Below are 9,879 nucleotides of genomic sequence, written 5' to 3' on the forward strand. Positions count from 1 at the left end.
GATAAGCAGTTTGTGTCAGGATTCAGGGCTCTGTCAGAGCAGAAAACTCAAGGACAAACACTTATAAACAGAATTGAACCACTTCCAACATCAATTTTGTCACATTCACCTGCTGCTGGTTCACAAGCAACATCTAAAAATCTCTGTAAAACAGCATAGATCCAACCAGGTCATAAAACAGGGAGAGAGGGACTTGTTTCCTGGGGACGTGGTCAGTGGTGGCCTTGGGAGGGTTGGACTTGATGATCTCAGAGGGCTTTTCCATCCTGAACAATTCCATGATTGCTCAGCTTTTTTTAACCCTGAACCAGCCCTTCCAATGGGAAAAGTGGCTTCAGTTCCCCAAAATTCCAGTTTTCAAGCAGCTGGGCTCGGATTTTGCAGGGAGGAAGTTCCCCTTCAGCATCAGCGAGGTTTGGGAACGAATCCTTGGGGTCTCACAGCAGGTTCCCTTTCCCCCCAAGACCTGCCTGGTCCCCTGTGGGTGTGTGATCCTGTCATTTCCATAATTCCATGGGTATTTTCCATGATTTGACCAGCTGGTCCCTAAAATCTGGGTCAACCAGGCACGGAGAGCTCGGGGGGGACTGTTGATCACAAGGCTGGGCTTTCAGAAGATCCACTCATGGATCCTCCCAAACCCAAATCCTGCTTCCTTGTGGCCTGGAGGCTGCCCCTTCCTCAGCAATGGTCACAAAAACCCCCAAAATCACGCCCTCAAATCCCCAGTTCCTCAGATTATGGGCAGGCTTTCAAAAAATGTGAACTCATCAGAGCTTTTTAGGTTTTTCTCTCAGCAACTTGCATGCAAATAGATGCAAATAGATGTAAATGGAGAGAGACTTTCTGCAGCCCAGGTTATTAAAGGAGCTGCTGCTCATAAGAGGATTTTCATAATAAGGATAAGAATCCCACAACATCTATTAAAACCCAGTTACTGTAAATTACACTAAATATGGGGTTGTTATCCCTGACAGAGCTCTGCAAAGGGATGGGGAAGGGGGTGAAGCTGCTTCTCCAACTCCTCTCCTGCCTCTTCTCCACTTCTTGCAGCAGCTTTGGAGGGCAATGAAGTGTAAAGGAGGGAATGGTTCCAGTGGCTGTGGAATTCCCTGGGATCAACCTGAGGGGTCCAAACCAAAGCAGGTCCTGGCTGGGTTGGAGGAGCTCGTGCCCTGCTGGGAGGGCAGGACTGTGGGCAGGACCCTGCAGTGTCCCTGCAGCCTCTCCTGCTGCTCCTGCAGCCCATTCCCAGTTGCCATGCCCTGCTTGGGAACATCCACCTGCTCCACCAGCAGCACTTGATCTCCACCAAGCAGGATTTGGGTTTGGGAGGATCCAGAAGTGGATCTTCTGAAAGCCCAGCCTTGTGATCAACAGTCCCCCCCGAGCTCTCCGTGCCTGGTTGACCCAGATTTTAGGGACCAGCTGGTCAAATCATGGAAAATACCCATGGAATTATGGAAATGACAGGATCAGACACCCACAGGGGACCAGGCAGGTCTTGGGGGGAAAGGGAACCTGCTGTGAGACCCCAAGGATTCCTTCCCAAACCTCGCTGATGCTGAAGGGGAACTTCCTCCCTGCAAAATCCGAGCCCAACTGCTTGAAAACTGGAATTTTGGGGAACTGAAGCCACTTTTCCCATTGGAAGGGCTGTTTCAGGGTTAAAAAAAGCTGAATAATCAGGATGGAAAAGCCCTCTGAGATCATCAAGTCCACCCATCCCCTCAGCATGGCCAAGGCCACCACTAACCATGTCCCCAAATGTCACATCCACATGTTTTTTGAACACTTCAAGGGCTGTTCCCATGCCTGACTTCTCTTCCCATGCAGAAATTTTCCCTGATTTCCAATCTAAACCTCCCCTGGAACAACTTGAGTCCTTTTCCTCTCATCCTGTCCCTTTTTCCCTGGGAGCAGAGTCTGAATTCCCCTCGGCTCCACTCTCCTGTCAGGGAGTTTGGAGAGAGCAACAATATTAATAAAACAGAAATTCAGAACATTTTCTCCATTGGACATTTTGTGGGGGTTTGTTCCAACGCAGCTACACCATCCAAGTTCAATAATTTCCAAACTTATCATTCTAATGAAGGGAAAAATGTTATTTAGATGATCCTAAACATTGTAACACGAGATTTGAAGGATGAGACAACGTGAATGATGAGATAATAAAGTTGATCCAAAGAAATGAAGCACAACAATAACACAGGGAAAAAATGCAGATTTGCTGCCTTCAAACAACAGATTTAGGACAGCACTGAAATGGAACAATTCCACTTCCCACAGAAAATGATGTGCAAATTGGGGTATTTGCACAATGTTTCAGTTCTGCAGGAGGAAACTCCACGTTTTTAAGCCCAACATAAATAATCAGGGCCCAGAACTTTGCACAGAGAACGAAGTGACCTGACAACAGCAACACACAGGTCTGGGGACACCCCTGAGCCACAAAACTCCTTCCCACAAACAGGCACAGCCCTGAAATCCAGGGCAAACCCACCCACTGAGTGCTGGATGTTGCTCTGAAGTTTAATTGGGAATATATTCCTGTCCACTGGAATATCCCCAGCCTTGTCCTGCCCCTTCCATCTCTCCCACTGCCAATTTAGCCCTGAATTATCCAGGTCAGTCTGGGAGAGCCTTGGATTGATCCCTGGTGAGGAGCTCCTGGGCCAGGCTCGTGACACGTCTCGACCTTGCTTTTAATCACACAAAGGGCAGAAGTTCTCAAGGAAAAAATGCTCTTTTCTCTGAGATTTCTACTCCTATTTTTTAGATTCGGGGAATTTGGGCAGTTCAGAGAAGCCTCCAGGTGTGTGGGATGAATAAAACAGAGTTTTAGAAACTTGAGGGGGGTTATTTAGTGATCCCAAAACCTTCACCAGATCCTCGCCAGAGTTCCCTCCTCTGTCTCCTCCTGCTGTGCTTTTATTTTGGGATTTCTACTCCTATTTTTTAGATTCAGGGAATTTGGGCAGTTCAGAGAACCATCCAGGTGTGTGGGATGAATAAAGGCCAGTTTTAAAAGCTTGGGTGGATTATTTAGTGATCCCAAAACCTTCCCCTGCCTCTCAGAAAGAGCCTCCCCAGAGTTCCCTCTTCTGTCTCCTCCTGCTGTGTTTTTATTTTGGGATTTCTACTCCTATTTTTTAGATTCAGGGAATCTGGGCAGAATCAGGGAAGCCTCCAGGTGTGTGGGATGAATAAAGGCCAGTTTTAAAAACCTGGGTGGATTATTTAGTGATCTCAAAACCTTCCCCTGCCTCTCAGAAAGAGCCTCCCCAGAGTTCCCTTCTGTACCTCCTCCTGCTGTGTTTTATTTTGGGATTTCTACTCCTATTTTTTAGATTCAGGGAATCTAGGCAGTTCAGAGAAGCATCCAAATTTGTGGGATGAATAAAGGCCAGTTTTAGAAATTTGAGGGCATTATTTAATGATCATAAAACCTTCACCAGACCCTCACCAGAGTTCCCTCCTCTGTCTCCTCCTGCTGTGTTTTTATTTTGGGATTTCTACTTCTAAGTTTTAGAATCAGGGAATCTGGGCAGTTCAGAGAAGCCTCCAGGTGTGTGGGATGAATAAAACAGGGTTTTAGAAATTTGGGGGCATTATTTAGTGATCCCAAAACCAGATCCCCTGCCTCTCAGAAAGAGCCTCCCCAGAGTTCCCTCCTCTGTCTCCTCCTACTGTGTTTTTATTTTGGGATTTCTACTCCTACTTTTTAGATTCAAGGAGTTCAGAGAAGCATCCAGATTTGTGGGATGAATAAAGGCCAGTTTTAGAAACCTGGGGGCATTATTTAGTGATCCCAAAACCTTCACCAGACCCTCACCAGAGTTCCCTCCTCTGTCTCCTCCTGCTGTGTTTTTATTTTGGGATTTCTACTTCTAATTTTTAGATTCAGGGAATCTGGGCAGTTCAGGGAATCTGGGCAGTTCAGAGAAGCCTCCAGGTGTGTGGGATGAATAAAGCAGAGTTTTAGAAATTTGGGGGCATTATTTAGTGATCCCAAAACCTTCACCAGACCCTCACCAGAGTTCCCTCCTCTGTCTTCTCCTGCTGTGTTTTTATTCTTTGGGATTTTTACTCCTATTTTTCAAATTCAGGGAATTTGGGCAGTTCAGAGAAGCATCCAGGTGTGTGGGATGAATAAAGGCCAGTTTTAAAAACCTGAGTGGATTATTTAGTGATCCCCAAACCTTCCCCTGCCTCACAGAAAGATCCTCCCCCTGCTGTGTTTCCCCTGCAGGTGGACACTGAACAGCAAATCTCAGCCCCGGGGAAATAAAGCAAATGAAATCAAGAGGGTGATGTAAAGATGCAATAACCAGAAAGGCAGCAAATTTAAAAATTACATGTAAAAGGATAGCTCCCCTCGAGACAATATCTCACAGGCAGCATCACAAGTCCCACACAGGCAGAAAGTTTTGTGTTTGCCTTCCAAAAATCCTCAAATGTTCTGCACAATAAAATTCTGGCTCTGAGAAAAGCCAGAAACATTTGATTTGCAGCTGCTGTTCAGTGTCTGATCCTCTGAAACACGTGGGGTTTTTCTGTTCTGGGCATGTTGGTCTTGTTTTTTCCCTGGTTGTAATCAAAGGTCAAAAGTTGAATTCGATGATCTTGGAGGTCTTTTCCAACCTTAAGGATTCCACCACCAGTAACATGATTTCCCTGCTCTTCCTTTGGCCTCTGTTTAAAAGAGGATTCTGAGCTCTGCTTGGGGATTGGAAACACCCAGAGGGGCTCTCTCAGATCCTCATCCCACATTCCCAGGTTTTTCTTTACAAAGGCTGCAAAGATCCAGGTTGTTTTTTGGGAAAAGCAAGGCCTGGTGGTGCCTCACAGGTGCTGTGGCTGGAAAATGCTCTGGTAGGTGAACAGAGCAGCCAGGACACTTGCAGGGGATAAATCTGCTTTCCCATCAGTTGGTGATGACAGGAATTGCCCAGAAGGAGTGGGGAAAAAAAGCCTGCAGATTCTGACAAGTTGTGACAGCCCAGGAGTTGAGGAAAACACACTGCAAACACTGTGAGAAAGGCAAAGGGGAGGGCTGGGAGCATCTCTGAGAGCTGGGGGGGATCAGATCCCTCTGCTGCCCCTGACACCTCTTCCTCTCAGCCCTCTTCTCCCTCTCAGCCCTCTTCTTCCTCTCAGCCCTCTTCTTCCTCTCAGCCCTCTTCTTCTTCTCATCCCTCTTCTGCCTCTGATCATTCTTCCTCTGATCCTTCTTCTTCCTCTCCTCCCTCTTCTTGTCATTCCTCTTCTTCCTCTGGTCCCTCTTCTGCCTCTCATTCCTCTTCTTCTGATCCCTCTTCTTGCTCTCATCCCTGTTCTTCCTCTTATCCGTCTTTTGCCTCTGATTCTTCTTTTTCCTCTGATTCCTCTTTTTCCTCTGATCTTTCTTCCCCTGATCCCACTTCTTCCTCTCATCCCTCTTCTTTCTCTCCTCCCTCTTCTGCCTCTGATCTTTCTTCCTCCAATCCCTCTTCTTCCTCTCATCCCTCTTCTGCCTCTGATCCCTCTTCTTCCTCTCATCCCTCTTTTTCCTTTTATCCCTCTTCTTCCTCTCTTTCCCCTTCTTACTCTCTCCCCTCTTCTTCCTCTCCTCCCTCTTCCTCCCCTCACCCCTCCTGTGTCTCTGATGCCCTTGGACTGTCTCTGCTCCGTGAGCCTTCTCTCAGTATTCCATTAATTCTCAGCCATGTGCTCTGGGATGTCAAAGTGTTGGGATCTTCCTGAACGAAGCGATAAACACGGAATTAAACACCTGGAGAGCCAATATCCTGTGTTTGGGTGGAGGTTACCACAGCTACAGCCCTTGGATGCACCTCCAACCCCTAATTTTACCTCAAAAAAAATGAAATAAACCCCCCAACGGAAAGGAAAATAAAGTGTAATAATTCAGGAAATGTGTGTGTCTCCCACGCCATTGACTGGCTGTGCTGGGCACGTGCAGGGAGCTGATCTCAGCTAATTAATTGTGGTGGTTATATTTATTTATTAGTTCTGCAACAAAGGCTGTGGGAGAACAAATCATGTCAGTGCAGCTAATTGGAGATAATATAAGAGACAGAGAAAGCCCTAATTTTAATATTTTCCACATGAAAAGGAGACCTGATCCTGCTGGTTGGGAGTCAGGGAAGGGCTGGGGAGGTCTCCCTGTGAGGAGATGAACCCAGGGCTGAAAAACAGCAGGTTAGTGAGAGACTCTTCATTTTTTGGGCTTTATCTTGGGTTTGGGGGGTTATTTTTTTGGTGGAGCAAAGCTGGGGTTGGGGTCAGAACTGAGATACTGTAGAAAACAAGATCTGTGGGGTTTTGTTCTTTTGGAGCAAAGGATATATTGGGGTTTTGTTCCTTTGGAGCAAAGGTTGATGTGAGGCCAGCTGGCCACAAATTTTAGGGCTTTTTAGGAATTGAATCTGAACTTTTGCTGCTCCTCTCAAGGCCACCAGGTTAGAAATGTCTGTTTTCTGGGAAGTCGCCTCCTGTCACTGCTCCTGCCTTGCCTCCCTTTCCTTGCAGAATTCCAGGCAGTGTTTGCACCTGCCTGTGACAACCTGGGGATCAGTTCCTGCTGTTCCCTCCGTGTGCAGGCACGGGCTGACACTCCCACTCCCCCCCTCCAGCACTTTTCCAGCCCCAGGAATGTGCTGCCAACACGTTTTGCACCCTCTCCCACATCCCCAGCCTTGCTCTGGAGAAGAGCAGTGCCACCACTTCCCTTTTCCAGTGAGGAATCAGCCTCTGGAGCACCACCAACAGAGTTTGTCAGGTGCTGAGGCACCTCCAGATGCAAACAGATGCCTGGTGTTACATCCAGGATGTCAAACCTGCCTGGTTCAGCCCTAAGGCTGGAATTCTCCTGTCACCTGGTGAGATGTCACCTCCCAGAGTCACTGGAGGAGCTGAGAGTGCCCAGCTCTGATTTAGAGCTCTGTGTTCACACAGCTGGATCCAAGGGTGAGGAATCCAAAGCTCTGCTGACTCTCCTCGTGCTCAGGGGGTGACCCAGGGAGCTCATCCAACACCCCCCTTCCCAAGTCCTGGGAACCACTGAGCCTTTGAAGAGGTTTGGAGGCGTTTTCCTGGCTGGATGCAGCGTCCCAGGAAAACAAGGATGAGAGGAAAGAGCCTCCAGCTGTGCCAGGGGAGGTTTAGCTTGGATATTAGGGAAAAATTCTTGGTGGAAGGGGTGCTCAAGCATTGGAAGAGGCCACCCAGGCCAGTGGTGGAGCCACCATGCCTGGAGGTGTCCCAAACACGTGTGGATGTGACATTTGGGGACAGGCTTTAGTGAGCACCCCAGTGCTGGCTGGGTGGTTGGCCGTGGTGATCCCAGAGGTCTTTTCCAACCTGAATGATCCCACAATTCCATGATCCCCTCTCCTCTCCACTTGCAGCCTCCTGATTCCAACAGGACCAAGGAGCAGCCCAGCCCTGCTCTGCCCTTTAGCCTTGGTTTGCTCATGGTTGGGGCGCAGCCTCTGCTAATTAACACTAATTGGAATTGCACAGGTAGTTTTCTCCCCCTCCATGTCCAGGTTTTATAACTCCCTTCAGCATCCTCAGCCTGAGGAACAGGCCCCTGAGCAAGCACAACATGTCGAGTTGCCTTTTTTCCCCCTTGCTCACGAGGAATGTTTGGGGAGTTTTGAGCCACGATTAAAATTCCCTTTTATTTATTTTTTCAGCAAGGAAACACCATTTTGGAGCCCGGCACCGTAACAAGATGATTTTCCCTCCCCTTTTTGCTGCTTTTCAGGTGCTGTTTTGGGGAGCAGAAAAAGCAAGAGAAGCTTTTTTTGTGCTTCTTGTGCCTCTGTGCTGGGGGACATTGGGTCTGGGCCGTGGGTTTGAGCTGCAAGTCCAAGGTGTGGACTCAGGAGGGGCTTTGTCTTCAAAGCCTACGAAAAAACCACTGTTCAGACTCCTTATTTTTTTTTTCCCTTGAAGAGAAAACCGTCCTTTCCCTGTGAATGTGCAGATGGGACCCAGAAATTCCTCGGAAAAGAGGCCCTGGGGCAGGTGAGATCACTTGGGGAGGGGCCCAAGGCCACCCCACCCTCCTGATGTTTTAAGCAGCTCAGAAAACACAAACCCCAAGGAAACACAAACCCAAAGGAAACACAAACCCCAAGAGTTTTGGGAGCTTTAAAGGTTTTAACAAACAACTGGTTTACACCATGAGAGAATTTGTTTTACCCACCAGATACAGCAGAGGCTTTCATCTCCTGCAGGGGCTTAGCCCGGACGTGGATCAGTGTAACAGAGATCAGAACTTGACCACAAACATCTCATTACCTTGAAAAGTTACCTGTTTTATTTCTGGCCAAAGGATATTTTGCTTGGGCACTTTCATCTTGAAACCCCCCCCCCCCCCCTCAACTTCTAGAAAAACCAGGCTTTAATGTCATGTGTGAGTTTGTTTTCTTTGAGGAGTGGAAAATGCCACAGGCTGACATATGCACGGCATTGAGTCACCAGGGAAAAAATAAACAGGCTTTCTTGGTTTGATCCATGTGCATCTGTTTCCTGGGAGAGATGGGATATTTATTTGGGCAAGTGTTGCAAGCCACACGCACCTGACTGGGAAATAAATAAAAACTGATTCAAGTTAACTGTGTAAAGGGATCTGGAGTTGGGCTCTCCATCAGAAACTGTAGTTTTGGGGTAGGACGTGCATGAGAACACCAGGGAGATTCTCCAGAATAAAGCTGCCAGGTTAAATGTTGGTCCCATCAGAGATAAACCCAAAAGCTGTTGCTTTTAGTGAGACTGGGGTTGCCCTCTGTGCCTGATGGGGCTGATCCACTGATCTCACTGTTGGGGAAAACCACAATCCCAGAATCCACTGGAAGGGATCCACAAGGATCATGGAGTCCAACCTTCAGCCCTGCACAGGCCCGGCCCCAAGAGTCACCCCCTGTGCCCCAGAGGATCAGCCAAACCCTCCCTGAGCTTGCAGTCTGGGCTGACATCCCAAAATCCCAGCGTATCCCACCCCTTCCCGGCTGCCTGGACAGATGGACACTCCCCCTCTGCCCACAGGCTCCAGCTCCAATCATGTCCAAAGCCTCTCACTCCGTGGGCACAGGACCTGTGCCCCTCAACCAAGCCATGGCTTCAGAAGGGACCTGCCTGGGGCTGCTGAGATTGTGACTTCAGCACCACCTGGAATTAAGTGTGGCATGGAGGCACAGAATCCTGGAATGCTTTGGGTTGGAAGGGACCTTAAAGCTCATTCTGTTCATCCCCCTGCCACGGGCAGGGACATCTTCCATAGCCCAGGTTGCTCCAAATCCCGTCCAACCTGGCCTTGGACACTTCCAGGGATCCAGGGGCAGCCACAGCTTCTCTGGGCAACCTGTGCCAGGGCCTGCCCACCCTCCCAGGGAGGAATTTCTCCCCAGTCTCCCATCTATCCCTGCCCTCTGGCAGTGGGAGCCATTCCCCCTTATCCTGTCCCTCCATCCCTTGTCTCAAGTCCCTCTCCAGCTCTCCTGGAGCCCTGTTAGGCACTGGAAGGGGCTCCAAGGTCTCCCTGGAGTCTTTTGTTCTCCAGCCTGATGGACCTGGAGTAGCCAAGGATGAAAGAGCCCTTCTGACATCCGACAGATCACAACCCCCAAAGTCCTACAGAAATTCCCAGGCAAATCCAGGACTGATGGGAGGATCCTCCCTCCTGCTCCCAGAGTGACTGAGGTTGGAAAAGCCCTCCAGTGCCACGTCCAGTCCTTCCCTGGACACCTCCAGGGCTGGGGCAGCTTCTCTGGGAGGAGCACGACCCCCGTGCCACCCTGGGGCTGAGGCCAGCAGCTTTTCCAGCAGCTCCAAGACGAACACAGGAAGAATTAAAGGAGGAAATAAATA

General features: G+C 49.0%; 1 long non-coding RNA gene across 1 annotated transcript; it reads right to left on the minus strand.

Moving 5' to 3' along the window:
• Window positions 1–7,671: 7,671 nt before the first annotated feature.
• On the minus strand, window positions 7,672–9,273 carry LOC135402338 (uncharacterized). The gene is made up of 2 exons (XR_010425093.1): window positions 9,041–9,273; window positions 7,672–8,591 (listed from the first exon to the last, which is right to left on the minus strand). It is a non-coding gene; the product is annotated as an uncharacterized LOC135402338 (long non-coding RNA).
• Between the last annotated feature and the right edge of the window lie 606 nt (window positions 9,274–9,879).

The sequence above is a fragment of the Pseudopipra pipra genome, chromosome 24 (assembly GCF_036250125.1).
Source record: "Pseudopipra pipra isolate bDixPip1 chromosome 24, bDixPip1.hap1, whole genome shotgun sequence".
In the NCBI taxonomy this organism is placed as follows: domain Eukaryota; kingdom Metazoa; phylum Chordata; class Aves; order Passeriformes; family Pipridae; genus Pseudopipra; species Pseudopipra pipra.